General features: G+C 39.0%; 1 protein-coding gene and 1 long non-coding RNA gene across 2 annotated transcripts in view; one reads left to right on the top strand and one right to left on the bottom strand.

Annotated features, from left to right (window-relative positions):
* The window catches only part of emc8 (ER membrane protein complex subunit 8), a 417930-nt gene that overhangs the window by 283819 nt on the left and 108988 nt on the right, over nt 1–25123 (bottom strand). The gene's annotated exons all lie outside the window — the stretch shown is intronic.
* LOC309507703 lies at nt 7283–8467 on the top strand. The gene is made up of 3 exons (XR_014209220.1): nt 7283–7312; nt 7944–8024; nt 8125–8467. It is a non-coding gene; the product is annotated as an uncharacterized lncRNA (long non-coding RNA).

The following is a 25123-nucleotide window of genomic DNA, read 5'->3' on the forward strand; positions in this document are numbered from 1 at the left end:
TCATAACAAAGACATCTCAAACAATGTCATATTTAAATAAAAAATGTCATAATTAAAGCGAATGACACTTAATGACAGTTGTCATAAACATGCATAAAAATTCCTTCATATTAATGACATGTGTCATGTCATGATTATGAAGGTGTCATGTCAGTCTTATGCACACCCCTTCAAGTAAAGTGTTACCGAAAATGGACCTGTTGGGGAAGGTGACCTGCTGAATGCAGGCCAAAAAAATATATAAAGTACGAAAGTTTAATACATCTTTGCTTAAATGTATTGTGCTGTTGTTGTTAAAAGGCATGCTTTATTTGCTCTGCCTTAGGATTGCAAGTGTCCGGGGACAGAAGAGGGAGTGAGTGGGAAACCCACTGCTGCAACTTGGCAGTGGTTTGTCCTCATGGATGACGTGTTGGGACAGAGCCACTCCACCAACCCCCCTGTCCTTATTGCCCATCCCTGAGGACACACCAGGGCCAAGTTCAGCAATGTGTGAGGAGGAGCCAGCAGCACGAGCACCAGCAGTAGGAGCACCAGCACAAAGGCGGCGAGAAAGAGAGGACGAGTTTTTGGACGTGATCAGAGAAGACATGCAACTTCAGAGGGAGGCAGAGGCGAGGAGAGCACAGGAGAGTAGGGAGAGGATGGACAGGCTGTTTTCTCTTCTTGAGAGAATGATTGAAAATATATATATATATTTTCTATATATTGTTTCACTTTTATTTTTAAAAGGAATAAAAATTCTGTACATTATTAATTTTTATGCAACTTTAAATGTGTAAATAAAACATAATTATTTGTTCTGGACATTGTTTATTTTTGTAATGACAGTCATAATTTCTACAAGAAACAAATTCTTCTATACTTTTTTAAATAATATTGGTAAATGAAAATCATTTGTTCTATAGGCTACATAAAATTACTTTTTCCAACTATTTACAACATATGTTAAACATATCAAAATCAGCATAAACATTTAAATTTACAGTACATAAAATAAGAAAAAATGATGTAGACTTTAATTCAGCTGAGCAGGGAGACCCTGGTGGTGCTGCTGGACCGGGATGGGCTGCCACAATAGAGACCCTGGGAAAGCCTCTCTGCTGGTGGGACATCATCTGGGATGGTCTCCAGAGTGAGTGCATATTTCCACTATCCACTAAGTTGTCTGCCAACAGTTTGCAGGGCTGATATAATTGATGGCTGCCATGTCACTGAGATTTTTTTCAGAAAGAGTAAAAGAAATTAACTCACATCCTCAAACCATACCATAAAATATTTCAACATGCAAAACCATTCTATTGTTCATTCAATATTTGTCTTATAGGCATTGTAGCTTAACAATTCTCTTACTTGCCTGTTACAAATAGTCATGGTCAATGGGAATCTCCTCCAGGGCAGACACCTCTGCAGACAGCTGGTTTCGGAAAAAGAAAGACCAGGGTCTCGAATGTGGCACCCCATCCATGTTGCTGTTCACTTTGCAGCAGATTCAGCAGCACTGTCGCCCTGACAGCCGAAAATCAGGACGCGTGTTTTCATCGTTAAAAAACCTTTCCAGCACTGGGATATTAAGGTTTATCGTGCAGTCGTGCAGTCTGGTCTGATTTCGGGGAAGAAGGGAAAGAAATTGTCTAGAGCTATGACAAAGTAATTGGTTGAATAAATATCGAGATACTTTATTACGCTAAAGTACTTACTACTACTACTACTAACTACTTCACTTAACCTTTATTTAACCAGGCAAGTCACTTAAGAACAAGTTCTTATTTTCAACGACAGCCTGGCAGGAGAATTAAAATCTCCTGAAGGATATATTAACATATCACATACACACACACATATACATTTATTTAAAACATTCACAAGCTGTGATAAAAACACTCCCTAATAGTTTTTTTAATGCAGAGATTGAAATAAAATACTGCAATTTCAATTACTTTTGTAGCACATTCCAATCATTTGGAGCAGCAAAACTAAAAGCAGAGCGACCATAGACAGTTTTTTTTTTTTTTTTTTTTTTTTTTTCTGGGGATAATCAAACAAATATGATTAGATGATCGGGTTGAATGTGTACTAACGTGGTTGCAGCTACTCATGCAGATATTTGGTAGTAGACCTGACATTATAAATAAAAATATACCAGTGTGTTTTGCGTCGACAATGTAATGACTTCCAATTTAAAAGGGAATACAGTTCACAGTGATCCGTTTTGTAGGGTGCATTAGTAATCAGTCTAATAGATGCGTAATATAAAACATCTAATTGTTCTAAAACACCTTTCGATGTATTCCTATATACTACATTACCATAGTCAAATAACGGTAAAATTGTGGTTTCAACAAGATATTTCTTGGCGGATGTAGTAAACGTAGATCTTTTTCGATATAAGAAACCAAGTCTAGATTTAACTTTCTTCTGAAGATTCAATATGTGATCAGTGAAAATTAAAGAGCTATCAAACCAAATTCCGAGATATTTGTATGAAGATACCAAGTCAAGTTTTGCTCCATTCAAGGGTGTAATATCTTTATTACACTGATGTTTCTTTCCAAACCATATTACCTTTGTTTTTGTGCTATTCAAGACTAGATTTAAATCATTAAAGGCTTGTTGAATATTATTAAAACTACCTTGTGTTTTAAAACTTCATCATATGATAATCCTATAGAGTAAAGAATGGTATCATCGGCATATAAGTGACTATAGGTTTTCTCACAACAGATAGTCTGGGATATGTTGTTAATATAAACTGAAAACAGGGTTGAGGCTAACACAGAGCCTTGAGGAACACCTTTGTTAATAGTTAGAGGCTCAGATAGTTGTTGGGATGTTGCATGTTGGGATCTACTAAATAGATAATTAGAGAACCAAGATAAAGTTAAGTTAGATGCGCCAATACTACATAATCTGGATAACAGAATAGAGTGATCAACTGTGTCAAAAGCTTTAGCAAGATCAATGAAAAAAGCTGCACAAATTTGTTGTGTATCTAAGGCATATATTGTGCATAACTTGTACAGCTGCTGTAATGCAACTACTATAAATGATGAATGAAAACCGGATTGAGCATCAGATATGACGTTACGTTTATTAAGAAATCCTATTAATTGCTTGTTTATTCATTTCTCCATTACCTTTGCAACACAGGGCAAAACTGAAATTGGCATACATGAATTTGGATCCATTTTATCACCATTCTTATAAACAGGGGATACAATGGCAGTTTTCCAGGTTTTAGGTATCTCCACTGTAGAAATCAATATATAAAAAATATATGTTAGAGGTTCAGTTATAAACCTAAAAGGTAATGTAGTTTGAGCAATTTTCGTATGTCTTAATGTTTTTGTTTGTTTTTATACTCTGCCTAGAGATAAGATTCTCAAATAAATTACTCGCTCTTATATAAAATGTTTATTTAAAAGATCCACTAATTTAGCTTTGTCTGTAATAACAATATCTTAATTTTTGAGTGAGGCACGTCCTTGGTTTACTAAAAATGTATTCTCTATGTCTTTAACAGTATTCCAGAATGTTCTTGAATTTGAGGAATTATTAGAGAATTGTTTTTTATAATATTCAGATTTAGCTTTTCGGGCAGCTTGAGTGCACATATTCCAATGTTGTCTAAAAGAAAACCAGTCAGTCTCAGATTTTTGAGCAACGTGCTTTACTGCAAAGCACATTTTTCTGATGTTGTTGAGTAACTAGGTCATGATTTATCCATGGACTAGAGCGATCTTTATGCCAAACAGGTTTTAAAGGGGCATATTTATTAATGATAGTTTTAAAGGACTGGAAAAAATAAGACCAAGCTTTTAACAGTGGGGATTAGACTGACTTTATGTAAGACCGTAGCAGCTAAATCATTTAAAAAACCTTGCTCATTAAAATTTTTAAAAGAACGTTTCAGTCGAGTTACACTAGATTACCTAGGCGTACACTTTTTCCGGACACATGCTACCAAGCAATGATCCCTGATATCATTACAGAAAATATCAGATTGATATCGATCTGGGGTATTTGTTAAAATTACATCTAAAAGACCAGCATTTCCTAAACATTTATTATCATACCTAGTAGGTTTACTAATGATCTGGGCCCGGTTCCCCGATAACGCTCACTCTTAGCGCGCTAAGAAGACTCGAAAGATATATCTTACCAAAGTTGTTTATGTTCCTAAGTGTGTTCCCCGAAGTGTCCCTTAGGAAGCTTCTTAACACGCTGCCTCTTACGTTCGACGTTACAAAGGCGCTGTCCCAAGTGAAGGTGCTGAATTAGTTGGCATCGATTGCTCAGGAATCCACTTCACGCGAAGGTGCATTATGGCGTTAATAAAGACAACACGTTCTATGCAAATTAAACATTCCTCAAATTATTCCAGTAACATTTATTTTAACATAGTTTAAGTTATCAGTAAAATATAGACTATTAATTAAATTATCAAATTGTGAGTAATATGTTCACACGATATGTTGTGACGGGTAGACGAACCGGGTATCCCTCGCTAATCATCCACCCTCCTTATCCCGTTGTGCCACTTGTGCCGCTTCTTGACATGGGCTTAACGACTTCTAAAAATTATGTGATACACTTTTATATTAATGGTAAGGTACTTTACAATCAGAATTGATTGGCAAGCAGCTGCAGTTACTTCTGTTTAATGCGGTATTGATTGCCTTTGGTTAATGTTTTCAATAAAAAGCAACCTATCTACAATGAACAGAGAGAGAGAGTTAGATACAGAATATGGTGGGGAAGCAACGTAAAAAAAGGGCACCAAGCTTCTCGTCAGAGGAACTTGAAGTTTTGCTGAACGAGGTGAGCTTGCACAAGGTGACACTGTTTTCCAGCTTTCGGAATAACTTGTGCAACAGCAACAAAAAAGAGCTATGGAGCGACATAGCAAGGAAGATGGCTGCCTCCGGATCAGGCACACCAAGGTCCTGGCAGGACGTCAGGAAAAAATGGCATGATTTTTCAAGCCAGGTTAAGGTGAGAGGTTCTGCTGTCCGTAGAGACCGGGCGAGGACAGGTGCGGGGACCAGTTCGGTGCAGCCCTTAACAGCACATGAGGAGAAGGCACTGGCGATCATGGGAGACACAGTCTCACATGGAATCCCTGGGGGGATTGACGTTAGAAGAGGTGACGCTGAACAGGCCTCATGTTCCAGGTCATCGCCACCCCCAAATGTGCCATGCTCCCCAGACACCGAGCCACCTGCAGCACTCTCCTCACCAGGCAGCACCGAGCCGGAAGGGTGCACTACGCCACCACCTCCCGTACACACGTCTTCGCCAGGACTTCGCTACACGACATCACAACGTCGCTCCACAATCTCACCATGTCGGTGTAGCGAAGAGTTGGTGAACATTGAAAAGGAGAAGTTGGTCGTGTTGCAGGACATTCAGCGCCAGTTGACCGAAGCAAATGAGCTCGCTCGCCAGTCTCTGGAGCTGAAGAGACAGCCAAGCTGGAACTGGCCAAGCAGCAGCATGCCCTAGCAGAGGCGCAATTCAACAGGCCCTCAATCTCGGTACCAATCTTGCTGCCGGCTGAAGGTGAGCCAGTTGTTGTTGGTTTATAGATTTTGATGTTCCTTTCCTCACAGTTCCTAATCTGATTTTGGTATGTGTTTGTCTTTATAGATGCTGAGCAACAGTCACACCAGTGACCGTGTCTGTGTGTGTTTGTATGCGCATTTTCATTAAAAATACTTGATAATCAACAAGATTGTATGTCATTCTGTCATCCTTAATGAGTCAACAACTGATTCTCTATTGCCATTGGAAACCTACGCATAAAATCTTGCTCTATCTATGAGATACCTTATTTATCCACAAGGAAATTAAGCAGTGTCAATCTAAGTGCACATTCAGATATAAAGCTCGTTTGAAGAGGCTGCGTAAAGACATTAGTTTGTAATGTACATTATCTGTGTGTTTGACGACGCGTAAGGCTATGCATGAGGCAAAGCAACAGAAAGGGAATCCTCTGACAACCATGTGACCTGCGTTCAATGCCCAATAAATGAATGAAGATGAATCAGCAATGTAACGTGGTAATTTGGGCATATGTCAACTTTTGATTCAGAAATTCTAACGTGTAGGCTCCTTCGCCAACCTTAAGAGAAGCATGTCAATGATTGGCGTTGCATAGAGCACTTATGCAATGGACACAATGGCATGATAGAGTAAAGGTTTAAAGGATTAGAATCACACACAGAACATTTAATGGATGCAAGGTTTGAAACTCCCGTTTATTTTTCAGAAAACTAAAAATTCCATCATAATACGAATCAAAAGAAAAGTCCATTCAATCATGGATGATGGCTAATGATAGCTCAGCAAGTTAATCCAAAAATAAAATATAAATCAACCAAAAACATTTGCAATCAAAAGCTGCCTTGCCTCAACCCCGGCAGCATGCAAGGCAGCCCTCTGTGGAGGATAGAGGACCTCAACTTCTCCCTCTCCATCTTCCTCCTCATCCACTTCCACATCCTCCTCCTCCCCCTCCGGAATAGGTGCGCCTCCACGCACAGCCATGTTATGGAGTATGGCCGTTGCCACCGTAACTGCGCAAGAGCTGTGAGGCTTCATCCGCAGTCCTCCTGCCGACTTGTGCAGGCACCGAAAGCGCAGCTTCCAGATGCCAATTGCACACTCGACAACGTTGCGCGTGCGAACGTGTGCAACATTGTAGGCTCTTTCAGCCCGAGTCTGTGGGTTGGTCAGCGGTGTGAATAAGTATGTTCTCAGAGGGTATCCACTATCCCCGAGGAACATGCTCTGACCAAACCCCTCTCTCTCCGCTTGTTCACCCACGGCAGAATTGGCCCAGACAAAACTGTCGTGGGTGCTGCCTGGCCACCTTGCCACCATGTCGGAGATCACACCCCTATGGTCCACTATACACAAATCCGGCGAAACACGGAAGTAAAGCAGCGCCGCCATTACTGCGTGCCTGGTTGCTGCTAAGGAAGTAGCGGAAGTAGTAGCGGTTGGTCCCGTAAGCGGCTGTAGTTAGCTGTACGAAATATTATTTTTATTTAGTTTTTTTAGTACATATGCTGTCCAGTGATGCCGGGAAGAGCGTGTTGTGTGGTTGGCTGTTTTAACAACAGCACAAAACTACAGGCCTGGAATAAAACCGTTTGTGAAATTCACGAACCTTTGTTGCACATTGACTGCCCATGTTTACGGCCATACGGATTACACCGAGTTCCTGGTCGAGCGGAGAACCAAGATGTGCGTCAAAAGTGGATGAAACATAAATCGAGATGGCTTCAAGCCAAACAAGAATACTGCGGTAAGTTTGGCTCTGACTGTTTAATCTGTTAATGCCACAGATTGCATGCAGTGGGTGTAACATACAGTGAAACAGCGCTAGCTTAGTTTGCTAGCAATATCGTTAGCCACAGGCGAAAACAAAGCTGGAGCTTTCATGTTGCTGTGTAACTGGAACTTTCTCAAGCTCTTACGTTACTGCTTGGTAAACTGAAGTTCCTCTCTTTGCATCAGTTTAAATGTTAGTCCTCGTTGCTTGCTTTGGATAAAAATATAATTAAACTACTATGTCAACTATAAATAGATAGATGTTCGTCCTTGCAAAAATATTTTATATGTGCCATAATATGTGCCATATAGTACATCTGATACAACAGGAGACTTATCACAAAAGACTAGACAAAACAAATAAGATGGACAGGACAGGATAAACAACAGTTTTGGCCCTCACCCCACAAAAAGAAGAACAATCATATACACCCCCTTTCACGCATCATAAATAGGATGGTAAAGTGCAATTGTGCATGTTTGATGTTAACTAAGAGAAAGTGCAGAGTGCTATTTAAAGTGCTGTCTTGTTCACACTTATTTGAGAAGTACTTTTACCACCAATGCATCGCTCATTATGTATTCATCTTCATTACCACTCTAAGGTGTGTGGGATACATTTTCCTGATGGACAACCTACAAGAGAAAACCCCTATCCTGTGTTGTTCATGGGTTATGAATGTCATGTAAGTAGGTCTCTTGGATTATTGCATCACATTTCGTTCATTTAAATATGATTGATTGTCATGTTTAACTAATGCACCTCTCTTCTTTTTTTCCCTTTAGGTAACACCAGCTAGACTTCCCCCCAAAAGAAGATGTCTTCAGCCTTTACACCAGAACTCAACTACTGAACCTGAAGCTATGGAAACAGATGTGGATGTCGGGAATTTGGAGAATATGCCTCTGCAGACGTGTGATGTCGGAACCCAGTGGCCAGATCACATAGAGCACAACTACAGTTTCAACTGCGGTAACAAGCCGATGAAGGACTGTGGGTCTCAAACAGATCCAACACCGTCAGTATCAGCACATAATTTAAATAACAAAGACTTTATATTTTATACAGGTTTATGTGCTGACAGTTTCTGGCAACTTTTGCAAGTCTTGTCGACTTTTTTCTCACAACCACTTACAGTTTTTTTCGATTGCTAAATGACAGTGGGCACAACTGGAGTCACATGTGCAAAACTCTAACTACAGTCTGCACAGCAGCAGTTCATGTGGACCAAACTCTAGTTCGTTTTTCATTGCTTGAACACAGTTTTCAAAACTCTACACACTTATCCCATGACTTTAACCACAACCTGCACAACACTGTGTATTTACAGCACTTTGTTCAAATGCTAACACACTGCTGTCAAAACTGTGAACCACACATTCAAAACAGAATAGATTTCAGCCTTGTGCCTTTCAAACACTGCTGATTGCAAAAAAAGTCTTGTTTTAGACTTGTTAGTGAACACACACACACACACACACACACACACACACACACACACACACACATATATATATATATATATATATATATATATATATATATATATATATATATATATATACTGTATATATATATAGATAGATAGATAGATAGGTAGAGCTCAGAAAGACTAATTTTGGAAATGGAACAAGGAAGACGGGTTCGTGGAGGGAGAAGGGTGGCAGGGAGAGGGCGGATGCGTGCCGGATGTGAGGACACGAGTCTAGAGGACTGCCAGGGATGGATAAGGCACTCCAGAAGGTTCTTCCGCAGGTGCATGGCAAGAGAGAACATTAGATGTGATGTTGATGAAAACCTGTGGCCTGATGCTAGAGAGAGGCAGGATTAGTCCCTCAATTATTTGTTCGAATTACAGTATGTACTTTTAGTTTCTACCTTTTTTTTCTCATTACTGTAATTCCATAAATTACTACAGACTATTGAAGCAAACTGCTAATTTTAATTTACCTTAAAGAATTGTTATGTTCTAAAAATGTAAATAAATCATGTGAAAGAATGTCACTCTTTTCTTTGAAGAAAATATTACTTTGTATGAAGTCACTGAAATTGTTCAAACTGTAAAGATGAAAAGTTTGTATTTTCTGTATTGGTGTTTGATGCTAGTGTTTTTCCTCTCAGTGTGTTCTGAGTGACAGTGTGTGTTATCTCAGTGAGGGTTGTGTATAGTGTTGGCTGCACTGAGCCTGTTTTGAGCCATGTGGTAAGAGCTGTGTTGCTTGGAATGAGTTTTGCAGGTGATGTGAACTGTTTAGCTCAGGTGACTGTTGGTAGTGCAGACTGTAGTTAGAGTTTTGCACATGTAGCTCCAGTTGTGCTCACTGTCGTTTAGCAATCGAAAAAAACTGTAATACCAAATTGGCCTTCCATGAACAATTTTTGCTTGTTTTAATGAGACTCCGTTTGGGGATATTGTTTACTGACTTGGGTAAACGATTTGGGGTGAGTAGAAGCACAGCATTTGAAATATTTACATTTTGGAGACCAATCCTTGCAAGATTCATGAGGGAAAAGGTGATTGCTTGGTTGCCCAGGGATACACTGAACAGAATCAGGCCCAAGACATTTAAAAAAAACTGTCCTAAAGCCACATGCATCATTGACTGTACAGAGGTCTTTGTACAAAGACCAAAGAACTTAAGAAAAAGACTTAAGACTTACAGCAATTACAAACATCATAACACACAGTGGCGGTTCTAGACCACAGTAACTGGGGGGGCCAGGCAGGGGCCACTTGTGCTTTTAGGGGGCACACCTTTAACATTCATCTTAACCTATTTTCAGTATTATTTCAAGTCATTTTTCACCATGTCATGCATGACTGCAATCTCTAGAAAAAGCTAATAAATTATATTAGCTAAGCTAATAAAACAATTTCAATTCAAATGAATGTTTCATTATGTTTAATTGTAGTGTGATATAATGATCAATAATAACACATTTTTAGCATCTAAGCACATCTAGGCACTTTTTTACACCTGGGGTGGGCGATATGGCAATAATATCATATCACAATTTTTTTTTTTTTTTTTCAGGAAAATCACGATTTTATCACGATTCTTATTTCATGTTGGTTTTACTATTTTGCATGTGATTGAGCATTACAGCCAAACTAATGTCCCTATTTTAAAAGCAAAGCCTTATAGGTAACAAAATATAGGTAACAAAATATAAAATAAAAAAGAATGGCAGACATTTAGGCCAAAGTGGCGAAAATAAAAATCTTTGTCACTATTTTCTTTGTTATAAAAATTAAGAACAGAGATACATATTACACATACACAACTTAATATACAAATGAAATAAACAGTGCTTTATTTTTTCAGCTATAGGTGTATTTAACAGTAGAATTGAAGAAAGTAATTAAATGAACAAATATGAAAATAAAACACAACAGACTTAAAGTTCTCAGTCAAGAGCAGTGAATGATTTCCTCTGTGTGTTTTGTTGTTTTATTAACATTAAAGGGATAGTTCTCCCCCAAAAAAGTCATAATTTACTCTCTTAAGTTGTTTTAAACCTGAATACGTTTCTTTCTTCTGTTGAAAATAAACGTTATTTGAAAGAATGTGAGTAACCAAACAGTTGATGTACCCCTGTGACTTCCATAGTATATTTTTTTCCTACTATGTATGGAAGTCAATGGGGACCAGCAACTGTTTGGTTTTGGGTGAACTATCTCTTTAAGGACAAGCGGCAGCATGTTTATTATTAGGGCTACTGTCTCTTTAAGAACTGCACGCGACGCGTCTAATATACACGCATATGACAAGCAGATTTTAATTAATTTTCTCTGTTTGCTTTCACTTTAGACATAACCAACTTTGTTTATGTAAACATTGTCTGACTGTATTTGACAGTATTAGCGCAATATAAGACTCAAAAGATAACTTAGTCCAGTAACAGGCTTTTAGTGCATGTGCGCGTCGAGTGTACGCGCTCAGTAAAGCGCATGTTTGAACAGCGCATCAGCAGCGATTGCGAATGACATGTTTAACCGGCAAGGCTTTAAAGCACATGCAAATAATGAACTTTTGTGAACTGCAGTGTCCCGTTCCTCTGCGTTAACATTTGATGTGAATATACGTCGTGCTGCAGTGTAGCCTAAAGATGAAGGCACCGCAACTGATAAAATGCGCAGTTGTTTGGTGTGATTTTACGATTCCAAATTTAGGGGGGCCCTCTAGAACCGCCACTGATAACACATACAAACTGCTATACTGTATAGCTCCCAATGGCTATGTCATGTTTGTATCAAAGCTTTTTGGTGGAAGGGCCAGTGATAATTTCATCACAAAGAACAGTGGTTTTGTTCATCACCTGATCCCTGGGGATGAGATTTTAGCAGATCGCGGATTCACCATCATGGATATATTGCCTCCAGGAGTGAGTCTAGCTCTTCCTGCATTCACACGTGGACGTAAGGAGCTGTCTGAACATGAGGTGACATCCACACGTCGCCTAGCTAATGTCAGAATTCACATTGAGCGAGCAATTCGAAGGTTGAAGGGTTTTAAGATTTTGTGTAATGTTATGTCTGGTAGGTTGCAAAGTGTTGATGAGATTGTAAGTATTTGTGCAGGGTTATGTAATTTGCAACCTCAGTTAATCCGTAACAGCACTGAATGAAGAAGAAACACCTGAAATGGATGTGTGTGTGTGTGTGTGTGTGTGTGTGTGTGTGTGTGCGCGTGTGTGTGTGTGTGTGTGTGTGTGTCATGGGCTAAGTTGTCATGGGAAAGTGTGAGTGTGATATGGTTAATATTGTATAGATTATGTCCTTAGGCTAAAGAAGGTCACAGTATACCAAATATTAATTTGTATTTCAACAGAAAATCTAACAAAGCAACCAACAGTTTCAGACAGCAATTGCAAATAGTTAAAATGTACAGGTTTAAACTGTAAACAAATGTCAAACTCTAGATATGTGTATTAATTTGCCATAGCAATGCAATGCAGATAGTTAAAATGTACAGTTGTAAACAGTGAACAAATGTCGAACTCTTAATATGTGTATTAATTTGCCATAACAATGCAATGTAGATAATTAAAATGTACAGTTGTAAACAGTGAACAAATGTCGAACTCTTGATCTGTGTATTACCGCTAAGTTTTCATGGGAAAGCACATTAAAGTGTAATAGCTACTTGAGCCTAAAAATTGTCATGACCCCGTGTGCAATTCTTGTTGCTACTGCTGGTAGCAGTCTAGCAGATGCTGAAACTACACCCTCTTCAGGTGGCAGATTTTGTTCATTGTCCACTCTTCGTTGTAGGGTACATCTATAATCATATGTTCATTTGGGGTCCACACCATACATTTACAAATCTTTTTTTTTGCACAGTGCATTGCCACCTGGACCTGATAGTAGTACCCTAACCCAGATGCTGTTTCCCTCAGAACGTACTTTCCATCAATCAATCTAACATCGTATTTGTTCGAATCTATCATTTTTTGCAGACTGCCACCATGTGCTTCAAGCTTTTTTGGTGTGGGACACTTAATCTCAAGAATAGTATCTGTGTCAATAATTCCATCGAGACTGGCACCAAGCCAATTTTCTTGATCATGCACAACCAGGCCTGTAGTCTCCACTGTAAGCCCTGTTGTCTGCTCGAAACATTGTCTAGCCAAAGGCTCAGCTTGTTCCATAAAACCTTGTGTTAAGTTTTCTTTCTACCCAGTTTGTTGGGTCTGTCTTTTTTGGTACCTCAGATGCCTCACTACTGGTTATTCAAATTTTTCTCTGGTCCAGCCACAGCTGACTATTCTGGCCATTGGTCTCCGTTTCTAATCTCTGCCTGTCCTGTTCCCCACATTGTATATATTTTTTAAATGTTGTGTTGCAAAGTGTGCATTTTTGTTCTGCACACATTGTGTGCTCTTTGGGTGGACCTGTTTCAGTGTGTGCAGTGTGTGGTTGAGCAGTCAACACATGATGCAAGATAGTTCCAGGAACCATAGATAAGCCAACCATGTCTGGTGCTGAAAAATGTGCAATAACATTTTCATCTGTCAGAAATGCAGTAGAAATTACACTCATGGATTTTCTGGGGCCACTGCGCTGCGTTTGCATATTTTCCACTGTCTCTGGCACTACATTGTCACAAGTGGAGCTGTTCCAGGCACATGCTGTGTCTGTGCAGGGCAGGCCAAGCCTGTGAACCCTCTTGTTGTCGCATCTTTAATTTTGTACAGTAGCCCTGCTGTATGGCTACAACACTTCCCTCGGCCAGCCATGCAGTTACACACTACTTCGAGAACTTTGCAGTTTTCTCTCTGTATTGTTACTGACACATTATGGTACGAGTTCACTGCCTGTGAAAACCTCACGACACCTTTTAATGTGATGAGCTCATCTGCGATGGTATGCAGTCTCTGGCCAATCCATCCGGAGCTCATGTAATTCTGACCTTCAATCAATGCCCTGTAGTTTAGGTTCTGAAGCTCATCGCATGCCAGATGATTAATAAAATAATCTTGAATACCTGTAAGAACACGTATTGGGAACACTTTATAATAACGTTCAGTTGTAAGTCATTTATAAGTGGTTAGTTAATGATGATCTAATCATTTACAAAACATTCATAAATGATTAGCAAGTGATATACTAACATTTTATGTATGTTTTGTAAATTCCATTACAAGTCATTTACAAGTGATTAGTAAATGATTAACTAATTATTTATGAAACATGACTATGCGTTCATAAATGATTAATAAGTGTTATGTTCATTATTGTATGTATATTTTGTATATTCAGTTGTAGGTCATTTACAATTGATTAGTTAATGATTAACTAATCATTTACAAAACATGAATATGCAGTTCATAAATGTTTAATAAATTATTTTTGTATGTATGTATGTAGCAATTAGAGGGTGCAGAAAGTGTTGTGAATGCCTTGTATACACGTACAGATAATTTGTAACAGGTAAGTAACAGTGTTCAACACAATGATGTGTAAACGCATGAATAAATCATTTACAACACTTTCTGCATCCCCTAATCTAAAGTGTAAACTATTCATCACTTGTAAATGTTTTACACTTCATTCATAGATTACCACTTCAAGAATCAATAAGGCATAAGATCTACAAATGTTATCTACGAATGATGTGTAACACATTTACAAGTGATGAATAGTTTACACTTTAGATTAGGGGATGCAGAAAGTGTTGTAAATGATTTATTCATGCGTTTATCATCCACAACAGGTGTTGAACACTGTATTGTAGTGTAAGTGCTGACTGGTGAGGGTATAGACAGCTGTCTTCTCTGAAACACGAACAGTCTTTAAACACTGTGCACCTGATGTGAGCAGAACATAAAACATTTTTTTTTAAATGTATTAAACATTTATGAAACTCATAGTCATGTTTTGTAAATGATTAGTTAATCATTAACTAATCAAATGTAAATGACTTATAACTGAATCTACAAAACTTACATAAAATAATGAACATAACACTTATTAATCATTTATGAACGCATAGTCATGTTTCATAAATAATTAGTTTATCATTTACTAATCACTTGTAAATGACTTGTAATGGAATTTACAAAACATAAAATATTAGTATATCACTTGCTAATCATTTATGAATGTTGTGTAAACTATCAGTTCATCATTAACTAATCACTTATAAATGACTTACAACTGAACGTTATTATAAAGTGTTACCCATTGGATTGCTACAACTGGTCGTGGCTAATAGTTATTTACAACTTGTGAAGCTTGTGAACATATTAGCAACACAGCTAGTAACGTTAATGACAGCGTTCGGTTTTATTGTTGTCATCAATTAATACACGTCTTAATTACATTAAATTACATTTGGCTGACACATTTTTACATGAATACATTATGTTGTCAATAAATTACCTTTATCGGTAAGATTTGGCCACTGCCTGACATCATCTACCCAATGTTCCCTTTCACCAGACATTTTCTTTAATGAGCAGGATCCGCTTTCATTGAAATGTCATTAGAGGGCACCGGCAAGTGTCACACCGTCACACCTCGCAGGCACGCAGTAATGGCGGCAGGCAAGATGGCGGCGCCCATAGAGTTTGCGGCGGATTTGTGTATAACCTGCACGTTTATGGCCGCGTATCCCTTTCGCGATATGTACGCCTGATCAATCAATGATGGATTGGCGATAGGGATGAGTGTGCCATCCACCAGGCCCAAGACTCTGGGGATGCCAGCAATGGCATGACAGCCCTGGTGCACCTCCTGGACCTCCTGACGTGTTGCCGGCAGTCGGATGTAATCCCAGGCATGGCGCAGAAGGGCGTTGGTGACAGTGTGGACGCACCTCCACACCGAGGTCTTGCTTAGGCCGTAGCCCTCTCCCACAACCTCGATGAAGCTCCCTGTAGCAAAAAACCTTAGCACTGCAAGCAGCTGGACTTCAGGGCTTAAAGCAAAATTCCGCCGCGTTAGCCTGGCAAGCGCAGGTCTGAGAAGGTCCAGCAGCTCCATAATGAGTTGTCTTGGGAGGCTAATTTTTTTTAATATAGCCACGTCAGGCAAAATGTCAAAAGGGCTTAAGTTTTGCCGAATAAAAAAATTGACATGGACTAAACGGCTCCGCGGCCGGCGCCGTCTTTGATTCAATACAAGGACATGTTGGATCGCTGCCATAGTTGGTCGCTTACTGGACACCACCATGCTTACCCATTTATAGATCTTAGCCATTTAGAGCCAAATTGTTTGCCATATTTTAATTATCAAAAGTGATTGCCAATTTAAACGCTTTAATGACATTACGAAATAGCCTAGGGTAATTACCACCATATTAATTAAAGCCAAATAAAGTCAACTTCATAAATAGGCCTGTATCCAAATGTCCATAAATCATTGTTGAGCCACAACATTGTCAACATACCATAGTTTGACTGCGCTGATTTCTAAAGACTGCTGCACAGTGGCGGCGACTAGCGTCTTGAGCTCAAACAACGCTAAGAGAGAGCTTACGAATGGTCCAGACCAACCTTACGAAAGTGTGACTTACAGAAGATATACTTAGCGTACGAACGTGTCGGGAATCATGCCATAACGTTAAAGGAGAACTCCGGTGAATTTTTAAGTTAATCTTGATCGTTTTACCTTTGTGAGTACTGTCTATAGAAAAAAAAATGAACCGGATTGGTGCTTGCAACGCGGAGCTGTTACAGTTAATGCCCAGAGCTCCCATTCAGCTAAAACGGCAGCCATTGTTTAAACTCACCTAAATAGTGTTTTAGAAGGCTAGCTGTAGTCTCGCGCTGAAGTCCCGTGGGAACTCAGTTGTAGCCGGAAAAAGGTAAATAGTACGTGCGTGTGATTTTTTTTCCCCAAACCACTTCAGCGGAAATCCCGCCCTGCAGCTGATTCTAAGGTTTTCATTGGTCATGTCAATCGTCACTGTAACCTAAACCAATAAATCAGCTGCAGGGCGGGATTTCCGCTGAAGTGGTTTGGGGGGAAAAAATCGCACACATAGTGCAGGTGGGGGAGGAGCGTCGTGTTCCGGCTACAACTGAGTTCCCACGGGACTTCAGCGCGAGACTACAGCTAGCCGTCTAAAACACTATTTAGGTGAGTTTAAACAATGGCTAAGTTGCTAAACGCATCTTGTTGTCATGTAAGGGCCCTGTTCATGTTGGACAGACATTTTAATTGCATTTTGTGTCTGTTAAGAGGCACAAAGACACTCTTTAGGTTTATGCCCCCATAACTGCCGTTTTAGCTGAATGGGAGCTCTGGGCATTAACTGTAACAGCTCCGCGTTGCAAGCACCAATCCGGTTCGTTTTTTTTTTCTATAGACAGTACTCACAAAGGTAAAACGATCAAGATTAACTTAAAACTTCACCGGAGTTCTCCTTTAAGAGAGAGGTTAAGGAATAGGTTAAGAACTACTTAGCGATAAGAACGTTTTGGGGAACCCTGTGTAAGATTTAAAGAGTCAAATTGGAGGAAAACACGATCAGGAGGATTTGGCATATTCCAGTACAAATCACCCAATAATACAAATTTAGAAGTAGTATAAGAACTAAGGATTGATCCAAGAATTGTTAAAACATAGGAGGGAGCTGATGGAGGACAATAGCAGCCTGCAACTGTTATTGAACTACTGGCAAGTTTTAGATTTAAAATCAAAAGTTGTCAAATTGTTTTGGGATTGATTTAGATTATTTATTACACTCATAATAAAAACAAAATGTTGTGCTTTTGTAAAATAAAGAAAATAAACACGATGCGCGTTCTGCCGTCTCTCTCAGTGTGAAGTTCATTCTGAAACGCAACAGAAAAAGAACTGTAACTCAGCGAACACTTGCCACACAGATGAGAGATGTGTCTTTAGAAAGCTTTATGTTTTAAATTATGTAAATCATATCAAAAACACATATTCTCTGTTTAAGTAATCCGTATGAAACCAATGAGAGGTACAGCTTCTCAAGCGCCTGCTCATTACCTCTAATGTGACCACACCGACGTGCGCACAAGTGATTCAAATGCTAATAGTCCCAGTGAAGGAATGCAAACCTGTAAACGCCCCCATTATCTCAAAACAAAGCATACAACTTCATCATTCCTCTGCTTTTCATCTAGTTTGGAAGACACGCTGTGAGTTTACTTTGTATTTACCTCAGAAGAAGAAGAACGCGATTTGAAGATAACATTTTTAAGAAATGTATTCCCACTTATAATAGTTATGGTGTTGTTGTTACAAAAACTTCACATTGTACTAATTGAACTGGTGCCAGACTAAAATGTATGAAATCTACGGAAATGTTGAAATATGAACTATAGACAGGTAGGCAACCTTTCAATGCTAAATAAATATACATGTACCACACAAGGATGTTTTTATGTTCGATAATATAAAACACAGCATGATATAAAAGTATTATGAGTGTTTATACTATCATGATAATTATAATGTTTAGACCAGTGTTTACTGTTAAATACTGTGTTCGTGGATATCTGCTCAAATGTAGATGTTTATAATGTGGTAACAATAAGGTTTTATATGAGGAGCGGCTCGATTGCTTCAGTAAATGGTCTATGCGAGCGCTGTGAGTTTGGGTCGCTCGCACTGTGCATTTGAAAAGCAAAACGTGCCAAACATTAGGCTACATGTTTTTACTCCAATCTCATTTCATAACGTCGTAAAGAATGAAAACGTTTGAAGTAACATATGATAATCCATATATGTTTCTCTAGTGTAGTGTACTGAAGTGTTCCTTTTTAAAGATTTAAAGTTATAGGTCAGATGTATTTCTGTAAAGTAAAATTATTATTATTGTTATTATTACTTTATGCAGCCCTACAAGTATATGTATACAAGGCACAACAAACCTGGTGTTCATTATTCATTTTTTTGTGAATTTTAAATCGCAATTTTAAGCAGAAAAATCACAATTAGATTTTCTTCCCCAAATCATGCATCCTTATAGTTTCTCTTGATATCAGCATGTTCACAGTTGTTTTGTTGTTGTTTTTACAGGGACCAGATTATGAGTCATGCTGAACATTCACATGAGTCTCTCTGTACATGAACATGGTCAAATGAAAAAGCATCTTGGAAATGGCAGGTATGTTGAAAAGGAACTGTTTCAGGAATGGCACAAAGTCTCTCTGTTTAGATCATTGTGCTCAATAATGTGCCTTTTTTTTGTCCTTCGTTATGTATCTTTTATTATGCTGTGTTGTAAAAAAAAAAAAAAAAAAAAAAAAAATCCAAACAATCAAAAAGCCATTCTCTCTCTCATTCTTTGTGGAAGTTTCCTCACAGTCCCACCTGAGGGCCATTAGGGGAGGGTTTTTGTCTTACCAGGTGTGAAACACATCAATATTCATGATGATTCATGCCCTCCTCGCATACAGCTTTCTTACACAAAACATGTCTTACAAATTTTAAATCAATATATTGTTTTATGTGAATTAAAATACCTTACCTGTGAAATGTGACCCATAAGGGGCCTTTTTAAACCAATCACAAGTGGATAACCAACAATCTGAATTTTTAGATGTTTACAAGCAGGCTATCCCAATGAAGGGAAATAAAAGGAGAGAGAGGGACTGGAGTATTATAAAAATAAAAACAGTTTATTTTATTTTTCTCAAGTTAGACACACATGAAAAACAGACCTTAGGCCTCTGGGCAACAAATTCAGGGACGGGGACAACAAAGTGCAAAATCAAGGTGTTTGAATAAATAGCACTCAATAAAAATTCAGCAAGACTCAAAAGCCCCTTTCACACAGAGATTCCGGAAAATACACGGATAAAGTGACCCGGGATTTGACCCGGGTTCGTTTGATTTTGGTCATTCACACTGCCAGTGATTTTCCGGAATCAGAGAGTGCGTTCACACACAACCCGTAAAAATGCCGTAAAGACACGTGACATCGATGTGACTTGTAATCTCAGCAGCGTCTTAAGTTTGCTTATGAGCTGCGGTCTCTCTCTCGAGAAACCACGCCTGTGCATTTGTTTCTCTGATTCGATCATAAACTTGCGCATTACGTACCGTTTCACAGCTGGAGAACGAGCCCGGCTTCAGCGTCATCACTACGACACGGCATTGTTACGGCTTTTGTTCACACAGCGCGCGTTCCGGGACTGAACACGGCAATGTTACTAGGTCCCGACCCGGCATCGATCCCGGCTTAAATCCCGGGTCGAGTTTGCGTTCACACAGAAGGCGCTCTGGCAATTTGCCGGCAATTTGCCGGGTTCAAAGCGCTGTGTGAAAGGGGCTAAACAAACACAGAATAAATAGGGCACATCACAAATTACATGCACAAAAAAAAAAAACTTCCCCTTACCTGGGTAGGATGATTTTTACATAGTTCAGAAGCAAAAATTCTAGACTACATTATACAATTTTTTTAAGTCTTGTGAACAAATAATCAGTATGGATTTTATATTTTTTCACAAACCATGCATAAACGTCATTTTCTGCTGCTCACATATTATTGTAGCAGAGTTTGTGATGAATACAGTGTAATCAGACTTTAGCCATGAAAATGTTACAAGTAACAGAAATAAGCACAAAAGTCAGAGCATGTCAGAACACCTCCAGGGCCCGGAAAACACCTCAGACCCCAGAGGGTTAACTGTTTGCAGGATTACATTTTTAGTTTTGCACATTTTTGAGAAATTATCTCGACCTTTACATTTGTGGCATGTCTGGCCCATCGCAGGACATTTTAAATATCACAGACTAAGGGCGTTTTCACACCTGGAGCTTGGAGCGTTTGTTTCGGAACCTGTTGCATTTTCTCACTTAGTTTGGTTCGTTTAGGCATATATGAAAACAAGGTGGTCTCAAGGTGGTCTGAGAAAGCAATCTGACACAACGATCCAAGTGGTATCATAATTTATTATGAACAATAGTTATCACAGTTGAAAATGTCTCAGTTACTGAAGGAAGGACAGAAACGTTGCGTCGAACCGGCACTATGGGTCGCTCTTGAGAGCCCCAATCACCTCTGACGTATAAAGAAAAGGCCAATGAAATTGGCAAGAAAAATGTGCATAGCTGGCCACGCCCCTGGGCAGCGTGGCATTGCTCATTCGGGTTTGTTCTGAGGAGCCGAGACGGTATCTCAACGCCTTAGTGGCAGTTTAGAGTTGTGGCATGAGGAACACAACATCTCCTTTCCCTCCATCAGGGCACAAGGGTTACAATAGTAATGAGACTTTCTCTTTCTGTCTGTCACATTCAACGTTGTGTTGAACCAACACTAGGGGTCTCTATATTAAATTATGTTTTATTAACAAAGTTAGGTAGAAACACGTTCAAATGATCTATCCAATCATCACGTCATTCCAACCAGCAGTCAACATTCAGTAATCAACATGTCTACCCAATCAGCATGAGTGGGGGCCTTTATACTGTATGACTATGTTCCTCGACAGTTTTCAGCATTTGGTCCTGCCCATTTGTCACGATTTCATTTCATTTTTTTTTTCATTTCTTTATTTATTTGAGCATCTGAGTTCCACAAAGTTCTACATAGTAACAAGTTTCAGCACAGTAGTCAAAACTAAAGAAGGATACATGCGCAATGAATAAGTAAATAAATAAATAACAATGTGGATATGATGCTCAAAAGGAGTAGGCAGAAGCTTAAGCTTATTGACGCCTACCCCCTTTTATACATTTGAGCAGTAGATACATTTACTATAATCAAAAAGACAATTGACATATCTATGTTGTCCTATTCCAGTAACTATACAATCAACAATATTAACTCACAATCATTCTGCTGATTCCAAGACAAGGAAAGAAGACTCTTCAGTAAGTACAAAGACCCATCATTACCAGTGACAACTAGTCACCAATCTTTTAATTTGATCTTTTGTTCCTTATTGTTATGAATTCAATACATTCAATGGCCACAATTGTTTATAAATTATAAATAGTTTAATTATATAATTTTTATTATCTTATATTATCTGTTATAGTATGCCAGTCAAAAAATAAAATAAAATACAACATAAATCGATTGCTCTGCAGCTAATTCCCTTTCCACACTTAAGGACATTCTTCCGTCCTGTACTTAGACAGTATGACTTGTTTGTAATTTGATTTGAATTGATAAATGAATGGGCACTGCTTGAGTTGGGCTCTCAGGTTATTCCAGAGCCTGACACCACACACAGACACACACATACTTTTCCTCGTAGTTCTGAAAGCTGGTACTTTAAGTTGGCCATAACCTCTCAAATTGTAACAGCTATCTCTTTTTATAAATAGTTTTTGAATATTTGCTGGTAGTAGGACCCGATTTGCTTTATACACTAATTGGGCAGTATATAAATCAATTAAGTCCATGAATTTAAGCATGTTACTTTGTAAAAACAGTATATTTGTATGTTCAAGGTATCCCTATTATGAATAGCTCTGATCGCTCGTTTTTGGAGTATTACAAGGGGATGTAAGGAACTTTTATAATTATTACCCCAGACCTCAATTCCATAAGTTAAGTATGACAAAATAAGACTGGAATACAATATATACAGCGCCTTATAATTTAAAACATACTTAGCTTTGTTTATAATTGCAAAATTTTTTGCTATCTTCCTTTGTATGTGTCCAATGTGTGATTTCCAGCTCAGTTTGTTGTCTATCGTGATTCCCAAGAATTTAATTTCTGTTACTTTTTCTATTTTAATACCATTTATATTTATCAGTAGTTCAGGATTTTCCTTATAATTGCCAAACATGATCATTTTTGTTTTGTTTAGATTGAGTGATAATTTGTTTAAATCCAGCCATGTTTTAAATTTAAAGCTTTCCTGTAGCTCAGTGGTAAGACGCATTGCGTTAACAACGCAAGGTTGTGGGTTCGATCCCAGGGGATTGCACATACCTATGTATAAATGTATAGGATAACGCAATGTAAGTCGCTTTGGATAAAAGCGTCTGCCAAATGCATAATTGTAAATGTAAATGTAACTAATTCCTGATTTACATCCTTTATAAGTCTATTATAGTTATCGTTAGAATAAAATATGTTGGTATCGTCAGCAAATAACACAATTTTTAATAAATCTGATACTTTAAATATATCATTGATATATAAATTGAATAGCAAGGGTGCCCGTATAGACCCTTGAGGCAGCCCACAAACAATGCTCATACATTCTGATTCAGTGTCCCCCATTTTAACAAATTGTTGTCTCTCATCTAAATAGCTTTTAATCCAGTTCCCAGCAACTCCTCGAATACCATATTTTTCAAATTTTTGAACAAGGATTGAGTGATTGATGGTATCGAATGCTTTCCTTAGGTCTATAAAGATTCCAACAGCATGTTTTTTACTGTCTACAGCACTGGTGATTTCTTCCACAGCATCAATAATAGCCATAGTGGTCGATCTTTTAGGTCTAAATCCGTATTGCCCTTCGTTAATTAACTCATGCTTCGCAATAAATGTATCCAGTCTGCTGTAGAACGTTTTCTCCAATATTTTTGAGAACTGAGGCAGCAGAGAGACTGGCCTATAATTTGTAAATATACGCTTACTTCCGTTTTTAAATAGCGGTAACACTTTGGCTATTTTCATTTTGTCTGGAAAAGTTCCAGTTTGGAATGAAGCATTACATATGTGTGTTAAGGGTTTCACAATATTGTCAATTATTCTTTTTATCAATCTCATATTAATGTCCAAATAGTCCATAGATAATTTATTTTTACATTTATTCACAATAGTTTTGATTTCTGTCTCACTCACGTCAGAGAGGAAGATGGTTTGAGTGTTCCTTTCTATAGCTGAATCCACCATTATATTATTACTGCTTGCTGGGATTTTGGCCGCTAATTCAGGACCAACATTTATAAAGAAATCATTGAACTTATTGACAATGTTTTCCATATTATAGTTTTCAGTGTCATTATCTATAAAATAATCAGGATATGAGTTGATTGTTCGATTGTCTCTTAACAATTTATTCAGTATACTCCAAATTCCTTTAATATTACTTTTGTTCTCATTTAATTTATTTTCATAGTATAATTTCTTGCTATTTCGTACAATGGTTATCAGTTTGTTCTTGTATACTTTATACCGTTCTTCAGATTCTTATGTTTTTTTAATCATAAATTGTTTATATAAATTATTTTTGATATCTTTCCATCCGATTGACGAGTCCCTCTTGTCCCAGGGTTCCTCACCGCATTCCACCAATGCCAGGAGCACTCGCGCTCTGCCGGACACTGCTACGGAATAACAGGAGCCACTGCGTGGACGTCCGCCCATCAGTGCCTTTTCTCGTACTCCACGACACCGAGGCTTACAGCAAGACACCCACCAGCAGCTCCTGCGCCTGGCCCATCCAACAATTCCTGCAAAGGAGAAATGGACAGTAGTGAGTTTAAGACAAACGCTCATCAGCTATAAGATCTGTATGTTTCCCTTTAACCAGCCTTCCCTTCTTCAAAATTCACTCCACCCTCTAAGTTCGCTAACAAAGCGAGCACAAGTCGTAAGGCCCCATCTTCGCGTCCACACAAAACACTGTCTCCTTCCCTCGCAAGACCGGGCCTTCCTCGAGCAGCAGGCCTTCAGCAAGTTTGGGCCGCGCCCCAGATTCCGCCGGTGCCAGGCCTCACTCTCCTCTTCCTTCCGCTCAGCTACAAACTGCAGCTTTCCCTAGCGCTGCACATCTATCCATTATACCAGCCACCCTCGATGCAGGCCGTCCCTTTAGTGTGAGTATGACTCCGTTAGAGGCACAGGCCCAGGTGTTACAACCTTTTCCTCACGCTTTCTCTAACCCTCTCTTCAGGGTTACCTCACCGTCCGTGGCCTGCAGCCCCACGTCAGACCCGTAGGAGCGCAGTTCTCTGGCTAATATTTCTCCATTGACATAGCAGTGATGTCCCCTCTGCTCCCGCAGGAGCCCATTTCTGATTAGATCTTACCTTCACTGCCGCAGCAGCAATGCCCTCGTCCAATGATGCATGAACCCTCCTGGTCCACCAAACTAACCCCTCCAAACGGCACACTATCAGCCCTGCGCTCTGCAATTGTTTGGGGGTCGTAACAAGAAATACGGCGGGAGTGCTCTGGGTTCGGGCCAAAATACCGAGCTTAGAGTCCTCTACTCTGACAGCACGCCAAATACGCATACTGCTTTACACTATCTGATTATTTGTAAGTGTGAACTTAGTACCCTACAGTGGAGATGGTAACTACAGCAGCAGATAGCCTTTTCTGCTGAATAATTTTAAAGGAACGTTGGGACGTTGGGAAGGGAACTCCATGAGAAGGGAAG

Source organism: Leuciscus leuciscus (genome assembly GCF_965113295.1).
Source record: "Leuciscus leuciscus genome assembly, chromosome: 10".
Classification (NCBI taxonomy): Eukaryota; Metazoa; Chordata; class Actinopteri; order Cypriniformes; family Leuciscidae; genus Leuciscus; species Leuciscus leuciscus.